The following is a 16,690-nucleotide window of genomic DNA, read 5'->3' on the forward strand; positions in this document are numbered from 1 at the left end:
CTTTTTCTGGCCAGTTACCCAGGTGTTCTGAATATTAAAAGGAAGCAAAAGCCTGGTGAGGCTGGAGGAACATGTCATTTCATGTTCACGGCTCACATTTGACATTAGAGGTCCCCCCCTCCCTGGGCCTTTGCTACCACGTCCCCCGCCCCCAGGTAGGCCTGCCTGTCCTATCTGTAGGCCCTTGGTCTTCCCAGAGAGCAGACACTTGCTGACAACACATGCTACAGTCACCGCCTTCTGCTTGGGAAATTGATACTTGATCCTATATTTGAATTGAATAACCTTCTGAGAAGGAAGGCTATTGTCAGTCTCTGGAATCCTGCTGGCCTCATAAATTAGGCTCTAAATTAGGCTATAGATGATCTCAACTCCTTTGTTAGCTGAAACACTGCAGGTGGAATCCTCCCCAAAGCCTGGCCACCAGCCCTGTTGGTAGAGTGACTGAAAACTCGCTGCCTGTTGCAGTTGGCCGGCTGGAAAGAAAATTCTGGTGTGGAGGGAAGTGGCGCGCAAGCAAGCGAATGGGAGCCCTGAGCTGAAGAAACAGTGGGCTCAGGGTCCTAGGCTTTGAAGGTAGGGTTGGCTGCCCACGGTGGGCTCCCAGGAGCTCAGTGCCAGGACAGGCAGGGGTCAAGCCAGGTGTGTGAGGGGGGTCAGGCTGGGACATGGGCCTTCCCTGGAGCTCAGGGCTGCTTCAGCAAATTCCACCTGTTGCGGGAGTCTGTCTCCCTGCCTCCCTTCCTTTGTTGCTGTGCTCATCTGTTCTTCCAGGCTCTCTGGGGGATGACTTTCCCAGGTATAGGATTATTCTTCCTCCATAAGATTATAAAGCACCTACCGGGGGGCACAAGATTGTAAGCACCTCCCAGTCTGACTGTGGGAAAACAGCTCTGTTTGCCTAGAAGTAGGAGCTTCAGAGCCAAGGAAGAATAGTGTAAAGACTTACCATGGAATGATACTTAAAGTTTCTGGTGAGGAGGAGGCCCGGACTGTACCCCAGGGAGCAGAATTACAGTGGCTGCTTCTCTGAGCTCTGGGGCCCACCCCCCAGCTCCCCACCACCCACTGAAATTCTGAGGGTTTCCCACAGGTTTTTTGGGTTTTTTTTTGCTGCTATCATGGTAGGGGTGGGGGAGACAGAGGGTATTTTAAAGCTTTGCTAAACTTTCAGCGATGTCTTCGTGTCCTGCGCCAGGCTTCATCCAATTTACCGCTTTTCTGGGTTTACATTCACATCGAAGGGTGGTCGGTCACCCTTTGAATTCGTGAGTGGCAGATGTGTTAAGATGGGTAGATATTTTCTAGAAAGGGCAAAACTAATGAGCTGTTGCCAAGAATTGGGGGAAGAGAATGATTCACAAAGCGCAACAGAGAGGAATTTGGGGGTGTGTGTAACAGAACCATTCTGTCCCTTGATTGTGGTGTTAGTTACCTGACCGTGTACCTATGTCTGTAACTTGACAACAGAGTGAATTTTATCGTCTATAACTTTACAAGGGTGACCAAAGTTTTAAAAATAACATCCGCCTGTTTAAGAGCGAGGCTATAGGTGTTGGGATCGGGGCACCCGGCTCGGGGCTCTCGTTAAGACAGTAGAGCGAGGCAGACAGCCTGAGCCTCAGAGTCTCTGCTCTGATTGAGTTAGACCATCCACAGGCTGCATTTACACTAAACACCCTGCCCCTCCCCCCACCCCCCCAAAAGAGGACAATAAAAACTATCTTGTGAGGTTGTAAGGATTTCAATAAAATAATGCATCTAGCAGTGAGGAGAGGCTTAAAAAAAATGGGTTTGTTGTTTTGGGGGGGGGTGTTATCTCTCCTTTTTGGCAACCACAAGTTTCCCTAAGACCTTTTAAAAATAATATACCTGGCTTTCTTTATCAAGAAGCAGAAGCAGGCAACGAATTAGTGGGAGATAATCCAAGAAAGGAAAAGTTTAATAAAGGAAGAATCTTGTTTGTATTTAGATGGGATTTTAGATAGCAGCAGGCTCGTTAGGAAGGTGTTCCCGTTTTCCCGCCTGGGTTTTCCAGGGAACCAGTGAAGTCTGGGTACTTGTGGACTTACCCAGTGGCTAAAGTGTGTACTCGCTTTGCAGCTGGGAGTTGGTTTTGCTCTGGAACTCCCTGCTGGGGCTGGCCATCCCACACAGGGTTTCTCTACTGAAGCATGACCGCCTGAAGGCAGTCAGTTTCTTTATAACCCAAATCCTCCATGAAAAATTGCTGACTTCTTAGGGAGGCCCACTGGGGCACGGATTCTCAGAGCCTTCACCGTGTGCTTCAAGTGGCCCACGTGGGTACGTGCATTTCTGCTGTACGTTGTTGTAACGAGTGGGAGTGTTTCTCGTTAATTAACGCTTTCACCCCGTGTGCATCTCCGTAAGGGTCCCCCCATTTTACAGCTGGGCCCGTTAAGGCAAAGTCATTTGCTTGGGGCTTCGCTGCAGAGGAATTCGGCCACAGGGCCAAGGGCCAATTTTAGCATGCACTTCCTCCGATTGGAAGAACACTTCTTTTTCTGTTTCATTACTGCTGGCCCGCAAGCCTTTCCGCGGACTCTGGAAACAATCAGCTGCTGTTGGCGCCGGTTTACAGACGGTGCAGAAATTGCACCGGGGCCAGACAGGAGCTGGGGAAATCAGTGAGCCAGCTTCCTCCACTGTGAAGTCGCTCTTTTGTACTCGCTGTTCTGGCCATAATACCTGCGTAATTCTCTCTTTCCTGTCTGCAGACTGTCCTGCTGGGGTGCTTTCTGGTTTTACGACAAAGTGGGCTCCCCTCCCGCGGAGTTCCCTGGACAGTATCACTCTCCCCTAACCCCAGCTGCTTCCTTTCCAAGCCAGTAAGCTGCCACCAAAGAGGCTTAAAAAGGCCAACAAAGGACCAGAGCTTTCTCCCGCAGTATTGCAATAGCCAGCGTGCTGTCCGTGACGAAAGAAATTCGCAATAAGACACAGCCAGACGGTGTAGCTTTTATTATAGGACACAGGTCTCTCAAACCACCTCCTAGTTCCTCTTCTCGTGGCCCGTCTTGCAGAAACCGCAACAATAATGCATTGCTGACACTTTCCAGTTTGGGTTTCCCTGGAGATGGACAGAGCACTTGCAAAACAGTCGTCAGCCTCCTCTTTTTTCTCTCTCAAACATGACTGAATTTTCCCAAGGTTTTGAACCTTGGCGTATGTAGAGACAAGAAGTCTCCTTCACGTGAATGTTTCATTGCTCTACATAGTGTTTGTTTAAATCGTGTAATTAGAATTTCAGGTACAGCTGGCATACCTAGAATTAGAAACAAACACAGCTCATCAGATAGGATCAGGAGTGCGCAGGCTCCCCGGGGCACCGCCCTGGCCCCCGCCCTGGCCCCGGCCTTGGCCCCCGAGTTGTTGAGAGGCGGCAGAGCCGCAGGGCAAGCTGGGAGGTGGGGGGGGGGGGCGGGGAGCAGGGGCTTCCACTGTCATCATTTAGCGGCTCCTGCTGCTTCTCTCAGTTAATTAATGTTGTCAGCAACTCAGCCTCCTTCACCTGCCCAAGGAAAGGAAGTGGGCTCTTCTGATCAGCCTGCTTTGCCTCCTTTTTTTAAAACCACAGAACCACGTTTCTGTGCTCCAGGGCCTAACTGTGGCATTTCTTTCACTAATTAAAAGTAGGTCAGTGCTTCTGAGGAAACCAGCCTTGGGGGGCTCTTGGAGACTCTTTCACCTTGGAAATTCCTTGTCATTCCCTGACTAACGAAGGCTGAGGGATCGATAGAAAATTTTCACCTCCTAGATGGCAAGGACTAACGGCATTTGTAATGCTGGAGGCTTATCTGAGGACTGTGCGGTGGTTTCTTTGGAGTTGCTGAGAGATTTTTAAAATGCAGGGTTGCACATTTCTGCAAAATGAATTCACCCTCTGCCCCTCTTGTCATGCCTAGGCTCTGTCTGATTCTCTCACCTCTCGGGGGCGGAGCTGCTAAAATCAGGAACTTCCTGTACCCCACAAGCTGGCTGTCACAACTTCCCGCCCCTTTGAGCCTGAGCAGGTGGGAGACCTGGGTCTGCATAGAGCGGAAGACGAGCTCTCCTCCTACTGGGTGACATCAGAACCAGAATTAAACATTGGCATTTGTTTATTTATTAATTTTTTTAATGTTTATTTATTTTGGGGAGAGAGAAAGAGAGACAGAGACAGAGTGCAAGCTGGAGAGAGGCAGAGAGAGAGAGAGGGAGATACAGAATCCAAAGCAGGTTCCAGGCTCTGAGCTGTCAGCCCAGAGCCCGATGTAGGGCTTGAACTCAGGAACGGTGAGATAATGATCTGAGCCGAAGTCGGATGCTTAACGGACTGAGCCACCCAGGCCACTTAGTTTGTTTATTTTATTTTATTTATTTTATTTTATTTTATTTTATTTATTTTATTTTATTTTATTAATTAATTTAAAGAGAAATAGAGCAGGGAAGGGGCAGAGAAAGAGGGAGACAGAGAATCCCAAGCAGGCTCTGCGCTGTTAGTGTAAAGCCCAGCGTGGGGCTTGAACTCACAAACCGTGAAATCCTGACCTGAGATGAAATCAAGAGAGGCCTAATTGACCGAGCCACGCTGAAGCCCCCATTGGCACTTAAAAACAGTAATTCTGGTAGTTTCATATTTGCATCGTTTACAAAAAATATTCAGAGAGGTGGGGATACTTACCACTATACTAACGAGGAAAAAAATATTTAGAAATGCAAAAATTTTTAATCTGAAATGAATGCAGGTGAAAGTTGTCATTTGATTCTGTTCTCATAATTCCTCTTTATCAGTATTGGCAAGAGGCAGTTTGCAGAGCACATTCTCCTCACGTGGAATCCCTCCAACTGTGTTCTGTTTTCATTTTCTTATACAAAAGGGTTTTAGGATTTGACATCACTACCCCCCAAGTCTGAATGCTTATGTTGCATAGAAATTATCTAAGTACTTGCTGATGGCATGACTATTATTTACAAATAGATTTTTCCTCGAAGTTTCTGGTAGAGTCTGGCCTTATTGGACTTTGATATTCAACGGATGTATGCTAAAAGGAAAACAGTGTAAATTCTCTTGAGTGATCATGTGATATAAAATATAGCCTTTCAAACGTTGTCCTTCCTGTAAGCTGGAAACCGTAGGCTAGTTAACATATACAAATTAACAGCGCATTCTTTCTTTTACTGAGTTTTTGTTGTTGTTGTTCTGTTAAATGGTCCTATTTAGAACCTGTTTCTCGGCACCTTCTCTGTGATAAGTGTGCAGATAGATACGTGAAGACAATTTATTGCTCAGTTTGACCGAAAGACATCTAAATATTTCAAATGCTTTCCTTACCACTCACAACATCTGGATGCTTTTAAAAGAAATACCCACTTACTCCGGGTGTAGCCATATAACTTGGGTATTTGGATGAATACTTGTATTACATAGAGTAGTAAAGATATGCCTTCAATTTCTTAATTTGTGCCTCTCTGCTTGCTGGCATTAATGACTGTAGAATGGTTCATGTGTAAAGACAAATACTCATGGAGTCTATTTCAAATAGATGTACAAGATATTATTTGTAGTACGGACAGGAGTTTTTCTTAGGTAAATATTCTTTATGTGGACAATAAAAAGAAAAGAAAAAGAAAACCATATAGCATTCCTGGAATGTATTTGCCAAGCAAATATTTTGGAAAACAGCCCAAAGGAACATATTTAAGGCTGTGATTTTAATACCGAGCTAAGGAAATGCTTTAATGCATCAGCTAAGCTCACGGATGGTGGTAATCACATCTGGTTTACCTCAAGCTATAGAAGAGGGAATGAATCTTAACAGCAGAACAAACATCATGAGGCTCAAGTCACATTTTTTTTTTTTTTTTGCAGGTATGTATATGTGCAGTGTGGGGTTAAGTTTTTTTTTTTTTTTAAACTTAACTACTGCCGTGGCTCAAGTGATCCATTAATGCAAGTGGCTTGCCAATCATAAGGGAACACTGCTCTGTCACCTGTCCTTTCTTTATTATGTAGCCTGTGGGTTTTAGTGCAGGAAGTAAATGCGTTTATGGATATGCAGCTACTGCTGATGCCTTAGCACGTGGCCAAGGAAAACGGGGGTCTAAGTCAGCTGTTGAGTTACAGCAAAGAGTAGGGTATCCAAGGTAGGGACTTCTTGCCTTCACTGACCCCATTCCCTAGCAAGGAGGGGGGAGGGTATTTGATGACTTTGAAGGGTAGCACCCAACTCAGTGCATTTCCCACATGACATGTAGACCTAAAAGGTCCTTGTTGATTTTATCAGGTGAATTTTGAAATCATAGCAATAATTCTTACTTTGGTTATAAGGTTTTCCCATTTCAGACATCACACTGCCTCTCCCTTTGGAAGTACTTCTGACAGCATTAAAAAAAAAAAAAAATCAACAGTTTAAACTTCTTGGTCCACTGACTCAACGCAAGGTGTAGCCCATCTGCTGAGATTTGTGGCGGATCACCAGTGATGGACAACATTTCTGGAAATGTGTGCTCTGTTAGGGGCGGGAGCCTTTCATAAATAAAGTTGGCAGCTACGGCGTTATCTGCCTAACTAGCAAACTAAAGTACACGGCTTCCTGTTCACACGCATTTTCTACTCAGAATGAAAATAATCGATATGATTTCCTTACCGCTCTAGGTGCAGCCTGAGGAAATATTGTTACCAGATACTTACCAGATACTTGTTCATTTCGAAACAATTACTATTACGTAATATATTCCCTATCCTTTGCGTCTGGGCTCTAGTTTTAAAACGAAAACGTTAAATGTTGGTATGTTCGAAATGTCTTAGGCAAGGATTGGGAAATACGGCTAAGTAAAAAAGTTCTGGGAGCTCCGGGCCACGGAGTGTGTGACTGGTTTTCACCAGAGTGTGAGATGTCGGCATCAGACTAGCACCTGAATGCAGTTTGGGATCTGAGGGTAAACTTTTGTCAATCAATGTTGTAGAAAGTCATTTTGATGGGAAAATCCTGCCCGGCAAAGGAAATCCTCTTTTCTGTTTTAAATCACGCTTCCCGGGTTTGGTGAGTAGGATAGCTATTTGGCATCATCGCTGATTCAACACAGCTGAACATTTCTGCCCACACATTCAAGTCTATAGGTTTTGGTCATGAGGTGAGTTAGGCAAATTATATCTGAAATGCCGCCCGGCCGAGTTGGTGCTCCCGAATCGCACCCATGTGGGACAGAAGGGAGATTTTTTTCTGAGGCACCTGCAAGATGCATTTGTATACAAGGGACTCGCCAGTGACCCTGGAAAGCAGGGAAGGATCCCAGGCAAGCCTGTTCCTGTCTCCACTGAGGGAAAGGGACTGCGTTCAGAGAGGTGTCCTCACGGGCCTCCCGCCTGGCTCTTCGCACTCTGGCGAGAGGATGCCACGGGCATTGCAATCTGAGAAACAGCCTAGCTTCCTCTAGACGTGGTGTAAAGAAGGATCCCCATTTGTTTCTTCCACAAATATTTACTGAGCACCTCTGGAGTGCTAGGCAGGGCATTAGTCACTGGGTTCAGGGATGGCAAGACACCCTGTGCTACCTTCTGAAGTAGCAGGAGGGTATGTACCCATTAAAAAAAGTAACATGCTTGAGTCCTAACTGGGTTGAGGTGGTATAGGAGATCGAGGGATCCAGAAGCCTTCCTAGAAGAAGTGGGGAAGAAATGGAACCTTTAGGGTTAATATATATTATATATATAAATATTATATTATATATAATATATATCATATCATATCATATCATATCATATTATATTATATATAGGGGCATCTGGGTGGCTTAGTTTGTTAAGTGTCTGGTTTCAGCTCAGGTCGTGATCTCGTGGTTCATGAGTTTGAGCCCCGCGTTGGGCTCTGTGCTGACAGCTGGGAGCCTAGAGCCTGCTTCGGATTCTGTGTCTCCCTCTCTCTTTGCCCTTCCCCTGCTTGCACTCTGTCTCTCTCTCTCTCAAAAATAAATAAAATATTAACATATATATATATATATATATATATATATATATACTTTTTTTTTTTTTAGAGAGAGAGAATGAGTGGGGGAGAGGCAGAGAGAGGGAGACAGAGGATCTGAAGTAGGCTGCACACTAACAGCACAGAGCCCACTTCAGGGCTCGATTTCACAAGCTGCAAGATCATGACATGAGCCAAAGTCGGACACTCAACTGACTGAACCATTCAGGTGCCCCTACAGGGTTTGTTTGTTTTTTTTAATGTTTTTATTTATTTTTGAGACAGAGAGAGACAGAGCATGAGCAGGGGAGGGGCAGAGAGAGGGAGACACAGAATCTGAAGCAGGCCCCAGGCTCTGAGCCATCAGCACAGAGCCTGATGTGGGGCTCAAACTCATAGACTGTGAGATCATGACCTGAGCTGAAGTTGGACGCTTAATCGACTGAGCCACCCAGGCGCCCCTTTTTTTTTCTTAATGTCTTTATTTTTATTTAAGAGAGAGAGAGCGTGAGAACAAGGGTAGAGGTCCAGAGAGAGAGAGAAAAAGAGAAGGGGAGAGAGAGAGAGAGAGAGAGAGAGAGAGAGAGAATCCCAAGCAGGCTCCACTCTCAATGCAGAGTGTGACATGAGGCTTGATCCCACAACCCTGGGATCGTGACCTGAGCTGAAATCCAGAGTCAGACGCTTAACTGACTGAGCCACCCAGGCACCCTGAATCTGCAGGGGGTTGAAGAGAGAGATGGTATTAGCCAGGCAGAGAAGGGGAAATGCTGAACAGTGTGGCCATTTACCTGGTGATGTTTCTTTCATTCTGACCCATAAGGAAAAATCCTCCTAGGGCTAAGTGAGGGGATAGAGGTACAGAAAGGAAAAAAAAAGCCATACTTTGGATTGCTGAAAAGATGGCCTGATGGGGCAAATTACTGGAGAGTTTTCAAAGCCAGTTTGAAATGCCAAATAACCTGTAATTCATCCATTCCAAATCGAAAATCCTACAAAATTCCATTTCAGCTAGGAACACCAGTGACTTTGTAGTGGGTGATGTGTTTATTTATCAAGGATCGGTCATGTGGGGTTTTTGGTTTTGGGTTTTTTTTTTTTTTTTTTTTTTTTTTTTGCCACATTTAATTTAATAATGCAAATGGAAACGAATGTTACAAACCAGCCTCATGGTTTATGGGCATGTGGACAAAAGGTCCTGGCTCACCCCTGCAGCCAGCTTGTCCTGTGGCCATTATCACCACCTCCAGCTGATACGTATCTGATTCCTGGAGGACGCACCCCCTTAATGACACAGAGCCCTCCAGGAATCAGAGCAGACTTCGCAGAGTTCTGAGGGTGGAAGAGAGGAGAGGTCACATCTTCAGGCACCGTTTACTTCTCTGATTTCTATCCATCATCATTTTGTGCCCTCCCCTCCCCCCCAACTCCCACCCTGGGCCAGCCCAACAAGAATCCCTTTCTGTGTTTCCCCTCTGCGCGGCTAAGTCAGACTCTGAGGGAAGAACCTGCTAGATAGGGGAGATCTGTGTCTTAGACCCCAACCTGCCCCTTTCTCAGTGTATGACCTTCAGGCTCTTTGAGATGCTTTCCGTGTGTCCAAAAGGAAGAATTGAACTAGATGGTTTCTAAGTCCCCCCCCCCCCCCCCCACCCAGCTCCAATTCTCTCTGCTCCTAGGTATCAAGATCCTCCGGGAAGGGCTCATGACATCCTTAGTGGCCCTGACTGAGGTGGCCCTTTATAAATGCTTGCATTTTTTTTTTTTTAATTTTTTTTTTCAACGTTTTTTATTTATTTTTGGGACAGAGAGAGACAGAGCATGAACGGGGGAGGGGCAGAGAGAGAGGGAGACGCAGAACCGGAAACAGGCTCCAGGCTCCGAGCCATCAGCCCAGAGCCCGACGCGGGGCTCGAACTCACGGACCGTGAGATCGTGACCTGGCTGAAGTCGGACGCTTAACCGACTGCGCCACCCAGGCGCCCCAATAAATGCTTGCATTTGATGTCCTGGAAAACCAGGTGGGTGTTCAGATGAGGGGTTTCATTGTCACGCAGTTCTATCCCAAGCTGTCGACTCCCGAACAGTATGGCTGACTTACAGTTCCCTTTAACAGAAATGCCAGAGATTTCTGTTAAAGATTTCATGGAAGAACAACTTCTTTGAAAGACAAACAAGCAAACAAAACCCCTTTAATAGCTCCTGTTTCCTTTGCTTGTCTTAACTCTCCATCGGGGTGTAGACAAATAGAGCGGATAAAATCGGAAACTGGGGTATGGTTGACGGCAAAGCCCCCCCTGCTCTCCTGCCACGTCATCTCTGCGGCGTAAAGCCTTAAAACCCACTGGCTTAAAAGAACACACTCAGGGGGCGCCTGGGTGGCGCAGTCGGTTAAGCGTCCGACTTCAGCCAGGTCACGATCTCGCGGTCCGTGAGTTCGAGCCCCGCGTCAGGCTCTGGGCCGACGGCTCGGAGCCTGGAGCCTGTTTCCGATTCTGTGTCTCCCTCTCTCTCTGCCCCTCCCCCGTTCATGCTCTGTCTCTCTCTGTCCCAAAAATAAATAAAAAACGTTGAAAAAAAAATTAAAAAAAAAAAAAAAAAAGAACACACTCAGGAAAGGCGTTCTCAAGGCAAGAGAGAAAGCATGCTTGATGCTTCCCGTAGAGGCTGCCGTCTTGTGTGACTGTAGAATGCGCACACTCACGTTCTGAGGAGGACATAGCCATTCCATGCAGAGAGTGTGCCCCCCGGGGTGAATGTGAGACACCAAGGCAGAAATCCACTGGCCTGTTCCTTCTACCTCTTGTGCTGGAAGCCCCTTCCTGTGCGGAGACGTCTGCTACAGGAAGAGTCAATTCTCCCAAAGGCAGAAGGGAGTGAGGCCCTGTTGGTGTTATCGCAAGCAGATATGTGGCTGAGGATGTGTGCCTGCGCTGGTTCGTAGCCCTGCCTGCACATCTGACTGGGAGCCAGGGATCTGGGGACCAGGCACTGGTGGTAGTGGTGGCTCATCAAGATCTCCTTCTTGAACATCTCAGCTCATTGCTGCAGTTCTGAGCACGGCTGGGACCTCCCCACATGGGCCCGGCGTGGGCATTAGCACGTGGTTGAGTTTCAAGAGCTAGTCAGTGTTGGGTGGGGCTCTTTAGCTGGGACCGGTGAGAGTGTACTTCCGGCTGGCATTCTTCCACAGTCCCCCCCACCCACTCGGGATCCTGTGCGGTAAAACCTGCATAGCCTGCTGTGCTGGCCAGGACAGCTGCATAACAGATCACCCCAACTTAGTGATTTAGAACAACCGTTTGCTGTACGCATGGGTCTGTGGGTCAGCAATTTGGATGGGGCCTCGTGGGGAGGGCCGTCTCTGCCCCACACTGTTTGAGCGTTAGCTGGATGACTAGATCGTGGAGCTTGGAATCATTTGAAGACTTACTCCCACCCACGTCTGGCTGATGGGGCGAATTAGTGGAGAGTTTTCAAAGCCACTTTGAAATGCCAAACAACCTGTAATTCATCCATTCCGAATCGCAAATCCTACAAAATTCCATTACAGCTAGGAACACCAGTGACTTTGTAGCAGGTGCTGTGTTTATTATCAAGTCATATGGTCATGCGAGGTTTTCATTTTTTGGCTTTTTTTTTTTTTTGCCACATTTAATTTAAAAAAAATTTTTTTTCTTAACGTTTTATTTTACTTTTGAGACAGAGAGAGACAGAGCATGAACGGGGGAGGGGCAGAGAGAGAGGGAGACACAGAATCGGAGGCAGGCTCCAGGCTCTGAGCTGTTAGCACAGAGCACGACTCGGGGCTCGAACTCACGGACTGTGAGGTCATGACCCGAGCTGAAGTTGGACGCATAATCGACCGAGCCACCCAGGCGCCCCTTGCCACATTTAATTTAAAAATAAAAATGGAAGCAAACGTTACAAAGTTCAAGCCAAGAGGAGCCTAGTGCATGAAGAGCACTGGGAGTCTCAACCAGACACCCACACATGGCTTGACCACGGACCCTGGGCTTCCTCACTGCATGGAGACTGCGTTCCAGGGCACGTGATCTGAGAAAACATCATCGATTATGAGCTGGCTTTGGATGTCAGGAAAGTCACCTTTGCCATGTTCTGTCCATTGAAAGATTCTCAGTGGCCCAACCAGGCTCAAGGTGGAGTTGGGGAGGGAATAGTAAACTGTCTCTTGACAATAGAGAGGTAAGGTTCTGGAAAGCTGTATTGCTGTGGCCACACAGGCACTCTGCTCTACCTGGGCATAGCATGGAAAATACAAGGAAGTTCTGACCAGTCCCTCGAGTTTAAGGTTAACAGGCAGGACCTCTGCAGCTGTGCTCAGCTTGTATTAATGGCTCTGGTCCCACTTTAGCCTCTACAGACAACTAGGATTCCTCTGGAGAGAGCAGAATTTTTCACCAGCTTGGTAGAAATATGTAAGTCTGCCCATCATCGGCTGTCACTGCTCGGGTGGGGTCTTAACCTAGATTCCCAAGGTTCCAAGTGAGAGCATGAGAGTAGAGCCATAAACTCCTCAAATAACACGCATCTGAGGCCACACGCAGGACCAGGAGTTCAGGAGCAGAGTCGGCCGGGCACCGAGTAGTGGTTTGTTCAGGAACCTTGTAGAGATTCTGTAACTTAGGGAAACAGCCAGTGTCAGGATGCCAGTCAGATCTTCTGTTAGTGGTCATAGAACCTTGAGCTCTTTGAATCTGATTATTTTTGCCTCTTTGTGTCCTTTTTTTTTTTTTTTTAATATGTAGAGATATTTATTTATTTACACATTTATTTGTTTATTCATTCATTCATTCATTCATTGCCTGAGCAGGGGAGGGACAGAGAGAGGGAGAGAGAGAATCCCAAGCAGCTCCAGGCTGACAGCGGGGCTCAATCTCACGAACTGTGAGATCAAGACCTGAGCCAAAATCCAGAGTCATATGCTTAACTGACTGAGCCACCCAGGCGGCCCTCTTTGTGTCTTATTAATCTGTAAAATTGTTCTATAAAATATTCACATGTATTCCTTCCATACTTTTCCATTATGGTTTGAACTAGTGTTCTTGGTCACGTTTTTCTTTCTTCTATTTTAGAGATACGGAAAATACAGCAAAGTACAGAGAAGAATAAAAACTTTCTATAACACCACCCCTTGAAATAATAATTGTTAACATTTTCATGCTTTATCTATTATGTATTGCCTCATCATTAAATATTTTGTTAATAGCTAAATATGAATCGAATATACCAGAATTTATTTTAACCATCTTTTATTGTTCAGCATTTATTTCCTCTTTCCCATACTTCTCATGCAATTACTTTTGCATTATTGAAATGCATTTTTCTTTAACATATATGATAACATTTTCCACACTTATTTAAAAGGCTTAATAAAAAGTATTTAAATCTAAATAAAAGTTTTTCCATTGTGATCGATTCTAGGAAACAGAATTATTAGATTAGAGACAATGAACAATTTAAAGTGTTTGTTATATGTCTGAATTTGGTTTCCCAAATGCACACAATCACTATCAGTCTGTACATAATTTTAAAAGGCAAACAGGTGGGAGTTGCCTGTTTGTGGGGGATGTGGGGTGTCAAGCCAGGTTTTAAAGGAAGTTAATTCAGCTTTGACTTATATTTATTTCAGCCTGAAGATGAGGATTTTTTTTAAATTTTGTTAAATCTTTATTTATTTTTGAGAGAGAGATGGAGTGTGAGCAGGGGAGAAGCAGAGAGAGAGGGAGACACAGAATCTGAAGCAGGCCCCAGGCTCTGAGCTGTCAGCACAGAGCCCGACGTGGGGCTCGAACTCATGAACCGCAAGACCATGACCTGAGCCAAAGTCGGACGCTCAACCGACCAGGTGGCCCTGAGCCTGAAGATGAGGATTAAGTCATTTGGCTCATCTTATGTACTTTCTGTTCCTCGGGTCCATGTTCCGAGCCTATACTTTTCCCTCTCTTCAAGTGTATTTTCAGTCGTATATATTTTCCCCCAAAACACTATGCTTTTCTGGGGCACCTGGATGGCGCAGGTGGTTAAGCATCCGACTTCAGCTCAGGCCATGATCTCATGGTTGGTGAGCTCGAGCCCCGTGTCTGCTCTGTGCTGACAACATGGAGCCTGCTTCACATTCCGTGTCTCCCTCTCCTTGCCCCTCCCCTGTTCACACTCTGTGTGTGTGTGTCTCTCTCTCTGTCTCAAAAATAAAGATTAAAAACAAAAGCGCTATGCTTTTCTCCGCATAGGACTTGTGGTTTCACCTCTGTCCATCGTTTTCCTCCAGATGCTCTTTTTCATCATGTCTCCTTTATTTCATGCATGACTGTGGCGTCGCTCAGTGCCCACGGCCTCTGCTTCCATGCAATTTGTCTGCCTTGTAACTCTGCATCTTTGAATGATAATGTTATTACTTTTGGGATCAGTAAAATATGGACGTATATGTGATTGTTACATATTTGCTGTCTTCCCGTCATCCCAGCTGTGGTCAATTATGGGCAGACCTTCATGCACGCTTCACGTGCCTTTTTGTCTAATTGTGTCCATTTGTCCTTGAAAATTGTATGAGGTTGTCACTAGATTTTTTTTCCCTTCTGTGTATACATTTACTTGCAGTATAAAGGACTTTTCCAATATTTGCAATAGTTATTTGTCGTTCCCCTTAGCCCTGTTCTATTCTAAGATAGTTGACCAATTGGGATATAAACTCAAAAGCATTGTGGAGTTAATATAATGAATATTAAATTACATATCTGGACTTAATGATTATTCATGGACTCCAATTATAATATTACATAACTCAGGATCTCTAAGGCCTTTTTAACAGTAAATATCACCACACCTGGGCATTTTGTTGTTGTTGTTGGGTATTAATTGTAGCTTTGGTCGTAACCCTGCAGTTTAATCTAAATATATATCTTAATTCTTTTCCTTGTGCAAAATTCTTTTTTAGTATACTTTTTAAGACTTTCACTCTGGGTTGGGAAAATATTACCCTTACATTTGGTTAGATTTTAATTCTGAGTCTACTTTTTGCTGCTTATTTATCTATTTATTTATGTATTGTTATTAGTTTTTTTTTTTTTTTTTTTTTTTACTGAAATATAATTGACATAGAACAGGGTGTAAGGTATGCAACATGTTGCCTTGGGATGTTTATGTATCACAATATGATTATCACCCTAGCTTTACCTAATGCTTCTATCACGTCACATAATTATCATTTCTTGGTTGTGGTGAGAATGTTTAACATCTAGTCTGTTAGCATTGTTGAAGTTTATAGGATAGTATTGTTGACTATAATCACTGTACCATGCATTAGATCTGTAGGACTTATTCATCTTCTAGAGACACGTTTGCCCCTTTGAACAACATCTCCCACCCCCACCCTCCAGGCCCTGCTAACCACTATTCGACGCTCTGTTTCTACTAAGTTGCCTTTTCGGATTCCACAAAGAAGTGATATCATGCAATATTTGTCTTTTTCTGTCTGGCCTCTCTCACTAAGCATAATGCTGCTTTTTTCCCTTTTCCCTTATTCTAAGATTCCCTATTTCCTCTCATTTTTTTTTTTTTTTGACCTTGTTCATTCTTTTCTTTTAAAACTCTGTGGGCTTCTCTAAGCCAGGTCATGTGCTTGAGGGTCTGGGATGAGTGGATAGCCCATGCCTGTGACAACCTAACGCGGATCAGAATGGCAGGCGGAATGGTGTGCCAGAAGGCAACGGGGCCATCCAGTCGGCCAAAATGCGGCTGTGTGTAAGGGTATGAGGGGACACAACTGGGGTGGGCCTAGTGGCAGGTTGTGAGAGGGGAGAGTGTGGCCTCTGCTCTTTGGTGGTTTTGTGGTGGCAAGTGGGATAAAGAGGGCACTTTGGGGTTCATGTGTGGGACAGAAGTTTGAAGGGGGAGCACTGGGATGGAAGGAGCTCCAAGACTTGGATATTCATTCACGGAACCAATGGATACCTTGTGCCCGCCATGCGTCAGAAGCTCTGGACCCCACAGTGAGCAAGACACCATCCACCTTGCTCTTATGGGGCTTGTGCTCGGGTAAAAGAGAGAGCAAATTAGCACCCGTGGTCGTGGCAGCAGCAGCTGCATATACAACAAACACCTGAAGTCACCCTAATTGGGCACCTGGGTGGCTCAGTCGGTTAAAGCATCTGGCTCTTGGTTTCAGCTCAGGTCATGATCTCACAGTTCATGAGTTCGAGCCCCCCATCGGGCTCTGCTCTGACAGTGCACAGCCTGCTCGGGACTCCCTGTCTTCCTCTCTCTCTGCCCCTCCCCTGCTGGCTCTCTATCTCTGCCTCTCTCACAATAAATAAATAAACGTTTAAACAAATAAAAAATAAAATAGAGTCTCTTTAACTGTCTAACTTTCAGGGGTTGTGACTGGTGTGTAAACAAATACCCAGTGCTCTGTTAGATCCCTATGCTCTTAAAGGAGTAGCTTCACAGGTCAACCTGGTTGTTCCTGTGGCTCACCCCAGCCTCCCTTGGATTAGAATTCCTATTACAATGTGAGTTTGCCTATGGATGCTGCTGGAAAACTCATGCTTCCCCTTTGATAATTCGACATGAGGAGTTGACATACTGGAAATAACCTTTGAAATGACCACAGAAGGGAGGTCACCTGTGGAGCTTGTCATTCGGTAACAAACTGAAATCGGCCCATGTCGTCTCAAGAATGACCTCCAGGGAAGACAGAGGTT

At 45.6% G+C, this 16,690-nt stretch overlaps 1 protein-coding gene across 5 annotated transcripts in view; it reads left to right on the plus strand.

The window, feature by feature from the left end:
* DISC1 (DISC1 scaffold protein) overlaps nt 1–16,690 on the plus strand; it is a 361,779-nt gene that overhangs the window by 335,011 nt on the left and 10,078 nt on the right. The window lies entirely within an intron of this gene.

The sequence above is a fragment of the Neofelis nebulosa genome, chromosome 13 (genome assembly GCF_028018385.1).
Source record: "Neofelis nebulosa isolate mNeoNeb1 chromosome 13, mNeoNeb1.pri, whole genome shotgun sequence".
In the NCBI taxonomy this organism is placed as follows: Eukaryota; Metazoa; Chordata; class Mammalia; order Carnivora; family Felidae; genus Neofelis; species Neofelis nebulosa.